The following is an 18,790-nucleotide window of genomic DNA, read 5'->3' on the forward strand; positions in this document are numbered from 1 at the left end:
CTCCGAGAGACAGTGAAGGACAGGGAAGCCTGGCGTGTTGCAGTCCAAGGGGTCTCAAGGAGTCGGACACGACTTAGAGACTGAACAACAAGAAAACTTTTCCAAAGAAGTTCCTGCCAATCTGATTGAGTCCCCACATGCCTCCAGGACCTCGGGCAGCTGCAAGCATTCTGAAGGGCAGGTGCGCTGGTCTGACCGACAGCAGCCTTGCTGGCCTTCTTGTTCATCTTGTTGCGACTGCGGCAAAGAGAGACGCCTCAGAGGACGGAGACCAGGGTTCAAAGTGCTTGACGCACTGCTTTGTTTTTCTTTAGAATCCTGAAAAAAAAAAAAGAAAAAACAGGATACTGAGAGTTGAGCAGGAACAAGATTCCCTCAAGTAAAGTTTCCACTTCATTCCCCCCTAAAATGGTGACTCTCCAAGGATTCTAGAAAGTCCCGTCTCAGTTCCTGGGCCCTAAGGCCCAGGACCCCCAGAGCTCCTCTCCGTCAGACTTGAAATCCCCCCCTTTGCTGCCGGCAGGTGCAAGGCAGGCAAGGGTGACAGAATTCCCGCAGGAAGAGCCAGCTCGCTTCTTCACCTGACGTGGAGACTGTGGTAACTGCTTGGCCTCATGAGGCTCTCAGCCCTCATTATAAAGTCCTCCTGCTGCTCCGCACGGGTTTCTGTCTTTTCCCACCAGCCCCCTGCTTTCACTGTCTCAGTCTTTACTTCATGTGCAACCCTCAGGTCCCAGGGAAGCTCAAGAAAGGGATTCTAGCATACTCAGGGGTCTCATCAATGCCTTCTCAGTTTCAGGGGGCATTTGTGGTCAACATGGAACCCTAAGGTTCTCTTAATTTCTGCCCTCCTTGACTGTACCTACTTTGCCATATTGATATGCTTGAAATAGTAAAAAAAGAAAAAAATTTAGGCAAAGAGAAACATTGCCCTCTACAGGGCAAGTGAATCTCAGACTTTCATAGGCGATCACTTACAAGCAAAGAACATCTTTAAAATGGAGTCTTCAGGAAGGAAATTCCAAAAAGAGGAGATACATGTATATGTGTAGCTGGATCACTCTGCTTACAGCAGAAATTAACACAGCCATATACGCTCAGTCATGTCCGACTCTGCGACCCCGTGGACTGTAGCCCCTCAGGCTCCTCTGTCCATGGGATTCTCCAGGCAGGAATACTGGAGTCGTTGCCATTTCCTTCTCCAGGGGATCTTCCCAGCCCAGGGATCCAACCTGCATCTCCTGCTTGGCAGGCAGGCTCTTTATCACTGAGCCACCTGGGAAGCCCCTAAAACAACTATACTCCAATAAAAATTAAATAAGCTGAAATAAGCAATGAAATGCTGGGTGTTAGGCTAGCCTGATAAAACACTAGAACAGGATAAACGGAATGCTCACTCTTTTCTCCCGTGACACTGAGGTGAGTGAATGCAGCCTGCAGGCGGTCTTGTCTCCGCCGTTCACTCAGTCCTCAAACAGTCATGGACGGAATCCGAAGCGCGAGTCTGAGGGATGTGCCCAGGGCCTCCCAGCCCACCAGTTTTAAAGGACAGTGATCCAGCCGAGGCCTGTGTGAATCCCATCCTTCCCAGTACCTCCCTCTCTCTCCCAAGCAGGTCAGTACGTGGAGCCTGCCTGAGGTGCAGCGTGAATGGGGCCGTGTTTCTGCAGTCCTCCTGCTAAATGAGGCCATATAATTTGCAGTTGATAAAAATAGCCCTACAGCAAGCCTCTCCAACCCTACTGTCCTTCGGGCCACTGAGACGATGCCTCTCAGGTTAATCTTACTACGACACCAATCTGTGCCATCCACAAGCCGTCCAGTCAAGGCCGCAGCACTTGACCTCAAGCCAGGAAGCCCCTCCATCCTCGTACAACCCTGTCACGCCTGGCTTCGCTCCGCATGCCCCCCACCCCTGCAGGCCGTTGGGGATGTTCTATTCCTGACGCATGTGGTAATGCCTTGTCCAGCTTTGAGCAAACGCCCTGTGCTGGCAGAAGTAGTCTCTTCTCTTTCCTCTTCCCCTCCGCTTCCTTTAAGAATGACTTCAAGTTGCCCAGGGTCCATCCTTGAGATTCCCAGGACCCCAGAGTCAGACTCCATTCACCCCAACTCTGCCACTTCCTAGCTGGTGACCGTGGACAAGTCACTCAACTTCTCTGTGTTTCATCGTCCTCAACTACAACATGAGGATGATGCTAGTACCTTCCTCTAAGAGGTGGTGTGAGAATTAAACGAGTGACTATATGATACTTGAAACAGCATCTGACATAGTAAATGCTCTCTAGATTTAACTATTACCAAAAGTTTCACCATCATCAAAAAATGCTTCATCATCCTTATCAGCATCATTTCCGGATCAAACTTTCTTTAGATCTTCTAGTACCTCAGTCAAAGGCGTGCACTCAGTCGTGTCTGACTCTTTGCGACCCCATGAACTCTGGCCCAGCAGGCTCCTCTGTCCACGGGATTTCCCAGGCAAGAATACTGGAGTGGGTTGTCATTCCCTCCTCCAGGGGATCTTCCTGACCCAGGGATCTAACCCAGGTCTGACACATTGCAGGCAGATTCTTTACCACTGGGAAGCCCCTCAGAAAAAGAGGTAAACGCCAAAGTCCCGCCTACAATGGTCTGTAAGTCCGATACAACCAGCCCCTAATTACCTCCTTGACTTTGAACCCTACGCATGTTTCCCCACCCCCATCACTCAGCTCACCCGTGCAGCTTCCCCATCACTTCAGATAGAGTCTCAGCTCAGGGTCTGTGCACACTCTGCTCTCTGCACCCCGAAACCTCTCCCCCGAATATCTCACGGCTGGTCATCTCACCTCCTCCGGTCTTTGCCCAAATCCCGTCTTTTTAGAGGCCTGCCCACCCACCCCAGAGAGAATCACAGCCTCCTCTGACCCCACCTGGCTCTTCTCCCCGAGGGTCTCACCACCTTCTCGTACAACAATGTCCTCCCTTGTCAAGCTCCCCGCCGCCTCCTCCGCTCTAACAAGAGACCCGGGGCAGGGATGTTTCTTCCAACACAAGGAGCAGACTCTGACGGGAGGCAGGAGCTCAGTCAGTATGGAGTGAGCAGGACTTCCCTGGACGTCCAGTGGTTACGAATCGCCTGCCATTGCAGGGGGCCGGGCTAATCCCTGGTCGGGAAGGTTCCGCCCGCCAAGAGGCAGCTAAGCCCGCACATGACATGACTCCAGACACCTGCAGGCCCTGGAGCCCGGGGTTCACAACAAGAAAAGCCGGGGCACTGCAGCCAGGGGAAGTCCACTTGCAGCAACAGAGACCCCGCCCAGCCCACAGTAAGAAACAAAGACCATTTCAAAGTACAGAATGAACAAATCAGTAGAGCTGAGGCTCAGTCTGGGCCATGCGAGTTCTTCTGAAGGCACCGTGGTGCCTGCATGGCCCCTCTGATGCTAACCTAGACTAAACGTGGATCTCCAGGAGCTAACGTCGCTGGGTACCACCATCACCCATCCTATGGCTATCTGCTCAGGCACATCACAGCTGACTGCTTACCTGCCCGGGATTATATGGCTCCTATTAAAAGACAGTTCTGGGTAGAGAAGATGAGCAGGCAAACATGTGTTTGCTTCATGATAACATGAGCGCAGTCAGAGGCTGGAGAGAAGACAAGAGACCAGACAGGGACAAGTCATGGGGCAAGCCAGCTGGCCAGAAGCTCCAGGAGATGGCACCTCAAGTGTGGGTTTGGCTTGATTCAGCTGCTTTTTTGCTGTCGAAAACTCAGGGATCAGATCTGGGTTTGTTTTTTTTTTTATATTGGGGCTTCTTCTCTGGTCGCTCAGACGGTAAAGAATCCACCTGCCAATGCAGGAGACACAGGTTCAAGCCCTGGGGTGGGAAGATCCCCTGGAGGAGGGCAGGGCAACCCACTCCAGGATTCTTGGAGCCAGGTGGGCTACAGTCCACGGGGTCGCAGAGAGTCGGACATGACTGAGAGACTAATATTTTGCACCATCCAAGTCGTACGAGTGAACATCATTAACCAGGAGGCCCACACTGAGGATGGAAATCGAAACGGTAATTTAGAATTCAGGGTATCCAAGGAGTGCGGAGCCTTCAAGGGCGTCAGGCAGTCAGCGTCTCTGGCTCCATCTCCAAACAGCGCCTTCAGTGGGCGCTGCAGTACTCAGGTCTGACTCAGGGTGGCGCTGCTGCTCTTCCCAAGAGAGCCAGGCCTCCTGCCGCAGGCCGCGCAGGACAGGCTTCTTAACTCAGCCTGCGGGACAACCGGATGACTCAGCATATAGGAAGCATTCAGTTGCCTTGTACACAAGCTTGCCATCACCACCAGCACAAAAAAATTACTTTGTGGATGTATCCTTTCTTAGGTGTTCCATCTCTTTGGCAGGATTTAGAGGGCTCCAAGCAGATAACCAAGGCTCCCGGGGTGCCTCAGTGGTAAAGAATCTGCCTGCTCACAGATTCGATCCCTGGGTTTCAGCAAGATTCCAAGGGACTGGCAACCCACTCCAGTATTCCTGCCTGGAGAATCTCATGGACAGAGGAGCCCGGTGGGCTAGTACATGGGACTGCAAAGAGTGACCTGGAGTCGGTCATGACTTAGGGACTCGGTTCAGTTCAGTTGCTCAGTCATGCCCAGCTCTTTGCGATGCCATGGACTGCAGCACACCAGGCCTCCCTGTTCATCACCAACTCCCAGAGTTTACTCAAACTCAAGTCCATGGAGTCGGTGATGCCATCCAACCGTCTCATCCTCTGTCGTCCCCTTCTCCTCCTGCCCTCAATCTTTCCCAGCATCAGGGTCTTTTCAAATGAGTCAGTTCTTCACATCAGGTGGCCAAAGTATTGGAGTTTCAGCTTCAACATCTCTCCTTCCAATGAATATTCAGGACTGATCTCCTTTAGGATGGACTGGTTGGATCTCCTTGCAGTCCAAGGGACTCTCAAGAGTCTTCTCCAGCACCACAGTTCAAAAGCATCAATTCTTCAGCACTCAGCTTTCTTTATAGTCCAACTCTCACATCCACACGTGACTACTGGAAAAACCATAGCTTTGACTAGATAGACCTTTGTCAGCAAAGTAATGTCTCTGCTTTTTAATTTGCTGCCTCAGTTGATCATAACTTTTCTTCCAAGAAGCAAGTGTCTTTTAATTTCATGGCTGCAGTCACCGTCTGCTGTGATTTTGGAGCCCCCCAAAATAAAGTCTCTTACTGTCTCCATTGTTTCCCCATCTAGACTTTGGGACTAAACAACAATAAAGCAGATAACCACTTGAGCAGTCCCATTAACCCACCTAAACACAGGAACCCTCGGCTAATAGAAGAGGAGGGGGCCATGCTGGTTGGAGGTTGGTCAACCATCGGGTCGTGCTTCTGCCTGCAGCAGGAGAGAGGCCACCTGCTCACTGTTCTGGTTTTCTTTCTTTTCCAGTCTTTGGGCTGTCTTTTGAGGAAGCCACTGGAGCCCGAGGGCCCAGCAGGCTGGCCTGCCTGATCCTGCATGCAGGGCGTGACTCACTCTGACCCAGGACGTCAGCAGCCCGCAGTTCTAGCCAAACAGACTCTGTCTGTGCCTGGCGGGCAAAGCCCTCAGTTAATCCTGCTGGTGGTCAAGACCATACCCTGTCATTAGCCCATGTACTTGACCACAGAGTTCAAAACATTTTAACAGCATGGGCTTGTTTAATCCTTGTAATCTTTGGTAAGTCTGCGGTGATCTTACTTTTCAAATTTCTGCTTTGTGTACTGGGAAACAATCAGTTGGGTGGAGAGACCCTGCAGAGGTCATCCAAGGATTCAGAATTAGAGTTCTGGACCCTTGACCTTCAATCAGGGGTGCTGACTTTTCTAAATCTCTGCCACAAATCCCTCCTTATCCCCCCAACCCTCAGCTCCCAATCATCCTTTCCTTGTGGATATAGTGTTCGTTTTGTTCTCTGTTGTGGCTCTTGTTGGTCAGCCCTGTTGCATCCGACTCTCTGCAACCCCATGGACTGCAGCACACCAGGCTCCTCCGTCCTCCTCTGTCTCCCAGAATTTGCTCAAATTCATGTCCACTGAGTTGGTGATGCCATCCAACCATCTCATCTTCTGCCCTTCTTTCTACTTTGCCTTCAGTCTTTTCCAGCATCAGGGTCTTTTCTAGCTTTTCGCATCAGGAGGCCAAAGTATTGGAGTTTCAGCTTCAACAACAGTCCTTCCAATGAACATTCAAGGTTGATTTCCTTTAGGATGGACTGGTTGGATCTCCTCGCCATCCAAGGGACTCTCAAGAGTCTTCTCCAGCTCCACAGTTCAAAGGCATCAATTCTTCGGCTCTCAGCTTTCTTTATGATCCAACTCTCATGTCCGTACACGACTACTGGAAAAACCGTAGCTTTGACTATACAGACTTTTGTTGGCAAAGTGATGTCTCTGCTTTTAATATGCTATTCAGGTTTGTCGTAGCTTTTCTGCCAAGGAGCAAGCGTCTTTTAATTTCAAGGCTGCAGTCACCATGCACAGTTATTTTGGAGGCCAGAAAAATAAAATCTGTGGTTCTTTTTTTTAAAGAGTATACACATTCACACAAGTACACAAATCCATATCTGTTTCTGCAGAGCTAAGCCACATGCTAAAGATGCTCTGTTCCCGGTACAGCCCAAAAGTTACCACAACCATCACATACCTTTACACTGGAACCTGACTTCTGAAATATACACAGGGTCTCCCTTGTTGATATACACAATTCAGGATGACCGATGAGAAATCCTGTAAAAACACAATGGTTTTACTTATTTAACCACAAAGTTTCCAAGCTTCCTTAAATACAGGTGACTTTCTCCCACAGTACCTCTCTGTTGACAACACCGTGATCAGGTTCCTTGGAATCCCCCTTTGGAAATGATGCATAAAATCGTTATCTCTTTGGAGCCTAGGGTTGGGTGTGCAGGTGATGACCTCCACTCCTAGTCCACCTTGCTACACTGGGGAATTCCAAAGTTCACCCAATTAGTCTTCTTAGAGACAGTGGGATTTCTGTGGTCTCCCATGGCACGCTGACGGTTAACGGAAGCCAGGCCCCATGGCAGTTTCCCCAGCCTAAGATTATGGAGCAGAGCGCAGCTTAAATGCCGTTCTCTCCTCCTTCAGAATCAGCCCTGGGTGTTCACGGGAAGGACTGAGGCTGAAGCTGAAGTTTTAGTACTTTGGCCACCTGATGCGAAGAGCCAACTCATCGGAAAAGACCCTGATGCTGGGAGAGATTGAGGGCAGGAGGAGAAGGGGGCAGCAGAGGATGAGATGGTTGGACGGCATCACCGACTCAACGGCATGAGTTTGAGCAAACTCAGGGAGATGGTGAAGGACAGGGAGGCCTGGCGTGCCGCGGTCCATGGGGTCACAAAGAGTTGGACACTTCTGAGTGACTGAACAACAGCAAGCCTCCTTCCAATGGGCCCATCCCACCCACCTTACCAGATCAGCAGATGTCTCCGCCCAAGGCCCCTGAACCCCGCCAGCTGTCCCACTGTTGGCGTCAGTGAGGACTTCCTATTCCCAGCCCTTTGGAGGTGAACCCATCAGTCCCTTGAAGGTTTGATCACCAGGATAGTTCTACAAACACCTCGGTTCTTCATCTCTCTCCAAACCGAAGTAATAACCCCGAGGCAGTACTTCTCTGTTTTCTACAATGAGAAAAATCTCAACTTGCTCCAGGAACATATGTTTCACACCTTTTATTTGTTCAGAAGAGCAGGTGGTTTTGCCCCAAAGCTGAAGTTCCTCCACCACCCCTGGTAGCCTTTCATAGCCAGAGGAGCTAAGAAAACACATGGACTTAGCTTGAAGCCTTTGGGGAACAGTAACCTTACAGCAACGACCCTACGTGCTGCCTTCTGTTACTCAACGTAACTGTGTGGGTCAGTCTTCCAGCGCCGTGGAAGTGTCCTGGGTCATCTCAGAAAAACGGGTTGACTTAGGAGGAAGTAAAATGCTGGGCTAGGGTGATGGTCCCACCATGCTGGGCGCTTCTCTCTGGCCCCTTCCTGAGCTTTGGGATCAGCAACAGACATCTTCACATTGTGACCCCTGCAGACATTGGTCTGAGGATACCATCTTAGTTCTTCCATAAACAATTACAAGCGCCAAGCCTAGAAGGGCAAGGGGACCTGAGAGAATCAGCCCCTTTTCTGTGGATCAGATATCTTCTTTAAAGAACCAACCAATCCCCCAAACTCACAATCACACACACACACACAGTCATATTGCTTACAGGACTAGTAACTTCATCTAGAGACATTCAGGATAACTGCCTGAACGTGACGGCCTACATTAAGCAGATCAATTCGCTCAGTATTGCATTGGTGGCTGGCAGGCTGTTCCCCTATGTATTTAGGTCAAGCCTTGAAAAGGGTGCATTCTTGTTTTTACAACTATTTTTAAGCTGTGGTTATGTACCACCATCCAAACGTACGAGGCACTGACCAGATTCTTTACTGTCTGAGCCACCTGCCCACCTATAGAGAAGGGAAGGGTTTTTAACTGAAAGGAATTTGATTTCAGTCTTGAAACAGGTTAGTGATTTTTCTTTGTTTGTTTGCAAGAATGTAAGGTGGCCACATCTCCTACGCTGTAAGTCTACCTTAGAAACCATCACGTAGGACTTCCCTGGTGGCGTAGTGGATAAGAATCTATCTGCCAATGCAGTGGACACAGGTTTGATCCCTGGTCCGGGAAGACTCCACACGTCTCAGAGTAACTAAGCCCGTGCGCCCCAAGTCCTGAGCCTGAGAATCACGACAGGGAGGCCACTGAGTGGGAGGGCCCCGCACCGCGGGAAGAGTAGCCCCGGCTCGTCGCAACCAGAGAAAACCTGCACTTTAGCAACAAAGTTATTTACGTAAACAAATAAAAACTCACAGTTCAGTCAGCTCAGCTGGCAGACATTTATTGGTTATCAACCGTGGACCAACGACCAGGTGCAGAAATACTAAGTTCTAATAAGACGTGGATGCTCTCCTTTGGGAACTTAGACTCAAGGACACCCATCAAAGACGCCAGTGCTGCTGAGGGAGAAATAGACATTGTTCAATGTTCTTTGAGTCCTGTTAGAAGTCACAAGTTCTTAGCTTCGTGGTTAAAGATTACAGCTTCTAGGATCAGAGGGTCTTAACCAAGACCCAGTTCTACTCTCTGCTGGCCTCCGTCTCCCCCGCCTCCCAGGGCTGACCTCCGTCTCCCCCGCCTCCCGGCGCTGGCCTCCGTTTCCCCCGCCTCCCAGGGCTGACCTCCGTTTCCCCCGCCTCCTGGCGCTGGCCTCCATCTCCCTGCCTCCCAGGGCTGACCTCCGTCTCCCCCGCCTCCCGGCGCTGGCCTCCGTCTCCCCGCCTCCCAGCCCAGGAGGGGAAACCGCACAGCTACTTCCCCAGCTGCTGCTCCTTGTCCAGTCTCCAGCACGAAGCCATTTCCTGATGCGAGACCTACAGGAGAACCAGGTCCCTTCCTGCTCTGCCAGCCTCTGCGGTCAGCATGACATTGACCCAAAGACAAAAACCACAAAAGGACTAGGGGCTTCCCAGGTGGCACTAATGGTGAATACCTACCTGCTGAGGCAGGAGACACAAGAGACTTGGGTTTGATCCCTGGGTCGAGAGGATCCCCTGGGGGAGGGCACGGCAGTCCACTCCAGTGTTCTTGCCTGGAGAATCCCATGGACAGAGGTGCCTGGCGGGCTGCAGCCCATGGATTTGCCAAGAGTTGGACATGGCTGAAGTGTCTTAGCACGCACAGCACACACACAGAAGGACGGATGCAAGGGTGAGATCGAGGTCTGACCCACCCACCCCAGGGGCCTTTAAAAGGCCGGTGCCCATCGACACATCTTCGTACCCTGCACTTTCCTGTCCACGGGGAGAGCTGAGCCCCTCCGGGAGGGGCTGAGGGCTCTGGACAGCATGGCGTCCCTCCATCCTCAGTCACCCAGCAGCCCTTCTCCAAGGACATTGCACAGACATCCTGGGAGCCACCATCTCTGAAGTTCAAGGGCAGATTCTCAGTTATTCCAGGGATGCAGTGAGCGAGCTTTGCTTTCACTGGCTCTGGATGGTCATGCAGTATGCCTGGTGTTCCCACAGTGAGGAAAGAGCAAACTGCTTTCTTTCAGGCAAAAGCAGAAAAGACTCTGTAACTCCTTCCTTTAGGGTGTGGTGCCCAGCACATCACCTGGAGAAGCGTAGCTACTTCTGCCAACAGCAGCAAACCCTGCACAGATCTCATGCCAGGATTCCCAAGTTCATTGTTCATCTTCCTGATTCACCCTCAAGACACCAGCGCTGTCAGACGGTTAATTAGAACATGCTCCAGTGCAGAAGCGATCCTGGTTCAGTGTCTTAACCATGCTCTGTACTCAAATGCCCTTAAAGTGAAGCAAAAAAGATTCGAAAATAAAATCAAGCCAATAGGACGTTTCCAAGATGGTGAAGGGTCCAGGATCAGAGCGTCACAACTAATTGGTAAAGTTTTCTTAAAAGGAAGCCTCCATAATCGTTCATCATTGAACAAGGCTTTGCTGTGTTCTAGGCACTATACTCAGCACCTTATATAGATTTTTCTCAGCACATCCTCTCGAAAACTCTTTGAGAAGGTGCAGTTATCTCCCCCACTTAAACCCGAGACAACTAATGCTTTAGTGAGGCTTAGCAATTTACACAAGGGCATGCAGTAAGTTTTTGGACCCTCCTCATTTCTAGAGAAAGAAAAAACATAATCTCAACATTTCTTGGATTGCCTCGGCAGTAGAAGGGCTGGTTGAATGAATCTGATCTCAACGCCTTTAGGTGTTTCTGGTTGAACCATCTTCTTTGAAACCAACTGTTCCTGAAGGCTGGATTGACGTAATCAACCAATTCTGAACATCAACACACAGTCTACGTGGTTTCATAGTGGTTCCTCTTCCCGCCTCCCAGGCTGCCGCGATCGTCTACTAGGAGAGAGGAAGACCAGGAGGTCTGAAGAGCAGAACAGAAAAGCTCGGCCATGTTCCCTTCCTCCTAAATGGACTTAAGAAACCATCACGGTGTGATCTTGTTTCCTCGTTTGAAGTGTAGACACAGCTCCTTCTTAGTAACCAGAGCCCTCGAGGTCCCGCTGATTCCAAAACAGAGTCACAGCATCATCACAGGTTACGTTCACACAGGCTTCCCGTCAAGAAAACCCTCTACACTTGCCTTCCTCCGCTGACCATCACGTGCTGGGCTTCAGAGTTAAGTCTCCCCAGGAATGTGTACTGCGTGGGCAAATGAAAATGGTGATGGATAACCAGGTTTCCCAGGTGGTGCAGTGGTAAAGAACCCGTCTGCAATGCAGGAGACACAAGAGACATGGGTTCGATCCCTGTGTGGGGAAGATCCCGTGGAGGAGGAAACGGCAACCCACTCGTGTTCTTGCCTGGAAAGCCCACGGACAGAGGAACTTAAGGAGCTACAGTTCATAGGGTCGCAAAAGAGTCAGACAGGACTAAAGCAACTGAACACAACACACACTCTTTCTCTTTCTTGGGTGATGCAGGTTTAGGGCCTTCTCTGCCACACAGGCCTGCAGACCTGCTGAAGAAGTCTGAGGTCTCACTGGGTGGCCGCCTCTTCTTCAGGCCTATGTCCTATGTCCATCTGCTCAACTTCATCCGTGAGCCCAACGCACCAAGACCCCACAGTGTGGGTCCTGTTTGTACAACCACGGGTACCACCAGGCCAGACGCCATGACTGAGACCTCCTAGGGGTCTAGGGCCACGCTGACGGGCCGCACAGAGGAGACGGCAAAGGGCAGATCTGGCCTCCAGCCAGCTCCTTGATTGTACTGGCCACCGCTCACCTACAAGTCCATCCTAAAGGAAATCAACCCGGATTATTCATTGGAAGGGATGATGCTGAAACCGAAGCTCCAGTACTCTGGCCACCTGATGTGAAGAGCCCACTCACTGGAACAGACCCTGATGCTGGGAAAGATTGAGGGCAAGAGGAGAAGGGGACGACAGAGGATGAGATGGTAGGATGGCATCATCCCCTCAATGGACATGAGTTTGAGCAAACTCTGGGAGACAGTGAAGGACAGAGGAGCCTGGTGGGCTGCAGTCCATGAGGTTGCAAAGACTCGGACACAACTGAGCCACTGAGCAACAACCTCCCTCTTGAACCTGCCTCCCACCTCCCACCCCATCTCACCCTCTAGGTAACGCAACCTCTAGTACCTGGAAATGAATTCCATGGTCTTGGGGACTGGGTAGGGAGATTCAATCTCACCCTCCGTGCCCTCACCCCCCACACTTCCAGAAGGGACCCTGATCTTCCAGCTCTTCTCCACCTGCGATCCATCCCCACCTTAGGGTGTCTATCCCTGAGGCATCTGTTGCACGTAAGGCATTGACTTCTCTGCTTTGCATCTATAAGCCACCTAGCTTTGCACTTGCCTTGGGAGGACTCAGATCAGTTCAGTTCAGTCGCTCAGTCGTGTCCGACTCTTTGAGACCCCATGAATCGCAGCACGCCAGGCCTCCCTGTCCATCACAAACTCCTGGAGTTTACTCAAAATGGACTCAGATCAGAGTTACTCAATTCATTTTTCTGTAAGGATTAATGCTTTTGAGGAACTGGGGTTGAAAAAGCTCCCACATAGGAGACTGGACTCTTTTCTTTCTTAACAAGCATAGCTTGTTTTAAGCAACGCAGACTTTGGAAATTTTTCATTGCAGATCCAGAAAACTAAGACAATTGTGTTTTTGGTGTTTTCTTTGTAAAACTATTAAAATCTTGGTTAGATATATTCCTAGATTTTGTTTAATGTTTTTGATGTCAGCAAAAAAGCACCGTTTTTTAAAAGTTTATTATCTAATTGTCTTTTTGTACTACATTGGAGGGCTTCCCAGGTGGCTCAATGGTGAAGAATCCTCCTGCAACGCAGAAGATGCAGGTTCAATCCCTGGGTTGGGAAGATCCCCTGGAGGAGGAAATGGCGACCCACTCCAGTATTCTTGCCTGGGAAATCCCAGGGACAGAGAAGCCTGGCAGGCTACAGTCAGCGGGGTCGCAAAGAGTCTGACAGGACTGAGTGATTAAACAACAATAACATTATGGGAATCCAGCTGATTTTCCAAACTGACCCTGTATCCAACAAACTTGCTTTTTCTTTTCTTCCTGAAGGATGTTTTCCCTGGATGCAGAATAGTGAATTTACGGCTCTTTTCTTTCAGCACCTGAAAAATATTATGCCATTTCCTCCTGGCTTCCGTCGTTTCCAGTAAGAAACCATAGTTAAGGTGTTACATCTCTCCTGCTGTTTTCAAGGGTTTTTTGTTTTTTTTTTCTCTGTCTTCAGGTTTCTGGAGTTTGGATGTTCTGGGGCTAGGAGTTCCAGCTCCCTGGGTCTTGGCAAAGATTCCTTTGGTGTGAATTTCTTAGGATGGTGCACTGGATTTGGCTCACAGAACAGAGTTTGGCAATTCCCACCTTGATCAGATGTTCTAATTTTACAAGAAAAACTAGAAATAATGGAGTGTTTTTTAAATTTTAAATCCCCTGGTTTTTCAAAACTCTCAATAAATTCTAATTTGTTTACGCCAAAGTGCTGGATAAAAAAAAAGAAAGAAAGAAAACAAAAAGGAAAACAATCTTCCCAGCGCCAGAGACCTCGGGACCTATTCGTTAACCCTTAAATGTGGTTCTCTTTAAAACAGTAACGTACCTTCTTTGTTTCACTTAATGCTCTCATTACTTTAACTCTGACGCCAAGATGAAGATTCATACTGTGTTTTAACTTATTTTTTGCCTGCCCGGCCTTTCCCATTCTTTACATTCAACCCCGATGAGTCACTTGGTTTTCCGATGTCTCTTTTCTCAGCTTACAGTTGGGTTCAGCTTTGTGATCCCGTCGTGTTTTAGAAACAATGCTACTTAGCCCACTTACAGTTACTGACGCGCTAGATATGATTAATCTTAATTTGCTTCCTCTGTGATGAGTGTCTGGGCTTCTGAAGGCATAGACACAGCTACAGAACTACATTCCAGCAAAGATTTAGAAAAGCATGTGGTCGCCATGACTACACTGATAGGATTTCATATGTCTAATCCTCCGTGGGCTGTCTAACCTCTGATAACTCAGTACTTAAAAGATCATCCTCACTTATTTACAGGGACAAAGATTCCCCCGAGAGAAAACCTTTGAAGAAAAAGGAATTTCCTCTCCCCTTTCTGCCTCCTTTCGGCAGCACGCAGAGGAATGTGAGCCAGCGCGGCGGGTGGGGTTTTCTGTTTCCCGCACACCGCGGGCGCCCCTCACTCCAGAGCCGCCGGCTGTCTGGCAGCTGGCCCTCATTCCAAGAAGCGGACGCTCAGGCATGTGACACCGGACTCACTCGGCTGCCCCCCGAAGCAACTGGAAAAATCTGCTGGCTCTGGCTCTTTTGCAGTCTTGCAACAACTCAAGCTGCCAGAGATCAGAAAGGCATCATGAGAAAATCCCCTCCCTACCGCAGGCCTTATGCTTCTGCGTCCTAAACAGGGATGACAGACAAGGGAGGGGGTCCTACCTGGGTCCGAGCCCCACACCTGTATCATGGACCCAGCATCCATCCTTCCTCCCTGCGCTTCCCAAGCCCCACGTTCAGACTGAGGGGGGCACGAACAGAGGGCGCGGCGGTCGCCAGGAAACTTTGAGAAGGAAAGAAACAGCAGAGCATCTCTCTGGCAGGCTGGTCACGGGATAATGGACTCTCCAGCTGAACTTCCAGGCACCTGGGATGGAAAGTGCACGTCTCCTTGCATCGAAACTGAAGCGCTCAGAAGGATCAGATCACGCTGCTCCAGCCAACCTGAGCTGGCCAGGACCGAGGCTGGGATTTCTCAGCCTTGAGGGCCAGCCATGTCCCAGACAGCACAGCCCAGGGAGGCAGTCAGTCCAGTGACTTGTGTCTCCAGTGGATTCCTTGTCAGCTTCCATTAGACTTCACAGACAGGAAGCCAGGGATTCAAGTTTAAGTTTGCCTAAAGCCCTCCCCTGGACCTTAAGCAGTGGCTTTTGCTGAGCAGAGTAAGAGACTTGAAGTCAGGCTGAGATTTGAATATTGTCTCTGCCACTGAGCATCCATGTGACCTTCAGTTATGCTCCTAAGAATGAGATGAGGGACTTCCCTGGTGGTCCAGCAGCTTAGACTGCTCTCAATGCAGGGGCCCAGGGTCGATCTCTGGTCCGGAAACTAGACCCCACAGGCCACAAAGAAGATCCCACATGTGGGAACTAAGGCCTGATGCAGCCAAACAATAAAAAGAAAAGGAGTTAACCAAAAAAAAGAAAGAGAATGAAATGAGATGTGCATAGAATACCTACTGCGTGTGTGCTAAGGCGCTTCAGTCATGTCCGACTCTTCATGACCTCATGGATTGTAGCCCGCCAGGCTCCTCTGTCCATGGGGATTCCCCAGGCAAGAATACTGGAGTGGGTTGCCATGCCCTCCTCCAGGGGATCTTCCCAACCCAGGGATCAAACCCAGGTCTCCTGCATTGGCCAGCGGATTCCTTACCACTGAGGTACCGGGAAGCCCCTTAGTTCCCCTACTAGGGATCAAACCCCTGCCCCCTGCACTGGAAATGTGGAGTCCTCACCACTGCACCACCAGGAAAATCCCTTATTGTGGATATTTTAATTCAGTTAATGTTTAGTAACAAATCCATGACATAAATACTCTTATTGTCCCCATTTTATAGATGAGGAAACTGAGGCACAGTGAACCCAGGTCTATGGCCAATAAGTGACAGAGCCACTTTTTTAACCCAAACTAATTGGCTCCAGAGAAATAGCTGGCACTTAGAAATAATGTCTTCAAAGCCCTAAAAAGTGGACATGTTTAATCACATTCGAGAACACTTCCAGAACTAGTCTATGCACTTGGGCACAGAAATAGACAAGGTAACGTGCCTGTTTGGGTGGCTCAGATGCCTCTGCACTGTACACAGAATGAGGTCAGAACACCCCGTGTCCTATCGAGAGACGTCAGGACTCGCCAACTTCGCGTAGAGCCTGCCGGCTACCTTCCTCCCCACACTGGACGCCTCAGCGGACCCTGCACACGTGGCCCGCCTCCCTTCGTTTGCAGCTCTGCGCAGATCTGTTTACTGCGGGGTGGCCCTGCACCCACAGTTCGCTGTCCTGTCCAGACCCTGCGGTGATCTACCCACCCAAGCACTCTCCCATGCTTTCTTTCCTCATCAGAATGCATCTCCCTCTCCCCATCCGATGTGGATCTGTGGGGGCCCTCCCTGCTGGTCCAGCGGTTAAGAATCTGCCTTGCAATGCAGGGGACTTGGTCAGGGAACTAAGATCCCACGGAGCAACTAAGTCAGAGCACCGCAACTACCAAGCCCCCCACGCCACGGCCAGAGAGTCTGTGCAGTGAAGATCCCATGTGCTGCAGCCAGAAAATAAATGAATCAATCAATGAGGATTTTTAAAACGTCTTAAAAAAAAAAGACGGATCTGTGATTCTGTCACCAAGAATGACGTGCATTCAGAGAGGCTCTATCGGTGAGGAAGTCCCCGGGCGGGGGCTGGGAAGCTTCCCGGTGTCACACTGGCGGGAGCTGGGAGGCTGGCTGACACAGCTTCCTTGGCTTCAGCTGGAATGAAGCGACCACTTCTTATATGGGCCCTTGGGGGGCGGGCGGGGGGTGGGAGGCGGCACATGCATCAGAAGGGAAAGCAAAAGTTGAAAACGGCAGCGTTTCACACTCACACATAATGCTAGAAAGATGATGAGGGGGGATTATAAAAATAACTCGGAATCCACTCAAACTTATTCTTAAAAAATAAGTCATCCTCATTTGGTACTTTATTATTGGGAAGAAATTGCTGATGACACGTTTCAGGACTAATGGTGCCCACCGGAGGGTGGAAGGCGGGGACAAGGCGGGAGAGGCTGCTCCCGGGTCTCCTCTGACCTGAGAGGCTCTGGAGGCCCGGACCGCGTCTCAGTCACTTAAAGAGGCAGCTCCGCGCTCGGAGCGCAGCAGGAGCTCCTTACCCGCGCCTGGCACTGACCTGACTACCTGGATCAGGTGTGATGAAGGTTTGGTCAGACCAGCTCCCCGGGTAGAGTACTCACGTAAATAAGCACTTCTGCAGCCCCTCCGGGCACAACGTCTTGTGAGCAGACGATTGAATAACAGTCACGAGAGAAGATGCCCATCCCCAGCCTTCACAGAGGGCGCCTGGGAGGCAAGAACCACAAACACGCAGTCAGCATAAACACGAAGAGGAAAGTACAGTCACCCCAGGAGCCTGCCGAGGGGAGAACGAATGGCCAAGGCAGAAGAGATGAACCACAGGGTCCCCAGGAGAGCAGACGCTGGCCGCGTGTCTGATTCACCAGGGCATTAGTAGCCCGAGAAGAAAAGCCCAGACAGCACTCTGATTCGGGTCTCCCAAGCGTGTTCTCCGCAGTGGGGAGAAGGGCTGAGACCCACGGGCCCTTCTCGAGACTTCTCTTCCCAGAGCACATCTAGGGGGCCTGTCAGGCTCTCCCTGGTGACTCTGCAAGAGTGACCACCTCCCTGGGCACCCAGATTAGGGTCAAATGGACCAGCGTGCAACATAAGGAGGATTCAAGCTTGCAGAGGTGCTGTGGGTGGTCCAAGAGAATCCAGCTTAACGCCAACTCTCAGAATGAGCTGACAGGCATAAAGCTCCCAGAACGGCACCTGGAATGCCCACAGCAGCTTCCCCACCATCTCCCTGGAGTAAGGGGCTTCCCAAGGGGCGCCAGCAGCAAAGGACCCGCCTGCCAATGCTGGAGACTTAAGAGACACGGGTTCCATCCTTGGGTCGGGAAGATCCCCTGGAGGAGGAAATGGCAACCCACTCCAGTATCCTTGCCTGGAGAACCCCGTGGGCAGAGGAGCCTGGGGGCTACAACCCGTGGGGTCGCAAAGACTCGGACACGACTGAGCGACTTGAGATGCGCGCACACACCTGCAGTAAGAGGCCCAGTCACAGTCCACGTGATCCTCGGGCCCCACCTTCACCCCAGGGAACTCCGACCCCCTTCAAGGCCCTTCCAGAAAGGTCTGGGGGTCCCCAGCTCCCCTCTTAGCACCTGCTCGCCGGGCCTCCAGCAAACAGACCCAGATGCCTTTAATACTAGAGTCGGCGTGGTATCACTTGCCGCATTAGGACTGGGCTGGGTTACGGTAGCTCCCCCACGGGAGAGAGCCCTGGCACTTACAGCCAAGCTTTCAGAGCAGCCTGACCCAGAATCGACGCCAGGCAGAGCCACTCACTTGCTCTGTGACGCTCGGCTGTTTGACCTTTCAGAGCCAGGTGTTCTTTGTAAATAACAGTAGCTATTCAGAGCCCCAAAGGTTTTTCTTTTGCCAAACACGCAATTTACTAAGTGCTTATCAAATACAAACCTGTCTAGTTCTCCAAACAAGCCTATGACGTCGGTGCTGTGATTATCCTCATCTTATAGACGGCATCTTATAGAGAGGTCAAGTAACAGGCTGAAGGTCACACAGCTAGTGGGATGGAACTAGCGGAAGCGGGATTTGAGCTCTGGTGTTCTGGCTACTGAATCCTTGTTCTTAAGCACCATCCTACCTAAGCGTTAACAGTCAAACAACTCTTTTTCATACTTCTGTTGAGAAGTATGAGAAATTTGTTGAGAAGATGAGAAATTTCAAATACACAAAAGCAATGAGAATCCCCTGTACTCAGCATTCAACCTAAGCAATCAACAACACTGCACTGTTTCAAAGACATTGTTAATTTT

General features: G+C 50.7%; 1 long non-coding RNA gene across 2 annotated transcripts; it reads right to left on the reverse strand.

Moving 5' to 3' along the window:
- Position 1: 1 nt before the first annotated feature.
- Positions 2-17,299, reverse strand: LOC122695610. 2 transcript variants are annotated; one of them, XR_006341446.1, is made up of 3 exons: positions 17,126-17,299; positions 6,667-6,749; positions 2-318 (listed from the first exon to the last, which is right to left on the reverse strand). It is a non-coding gene; the product is annotated as an uncharacterized LOC122695610 (long non-coding RNA). The 2 variants fall into 2 exon arrangements; XR_006341445.1 differs by lacking the exon at positions 17,126-17,299 and adding an exon at positions 8,898-9,111.
- Between the last annotated feature and the right edge of the window lie 1,491 nt (positions 17,300-18,790).

This window comes from Cervus elaphus, chromosome 5, assembly GCF_910594005.1.
Source record: "Cervus elaphus chromosome 5, mCerEla1.1, whole genome shotgun sequence".
Classification (NCBI taxonomy): domain Eukaryota; kingdom Metazoa; phylum Chordata; class Mammalia; order Artiodactyla; family Cervidae; genus Cervus; species Cervus elaphus.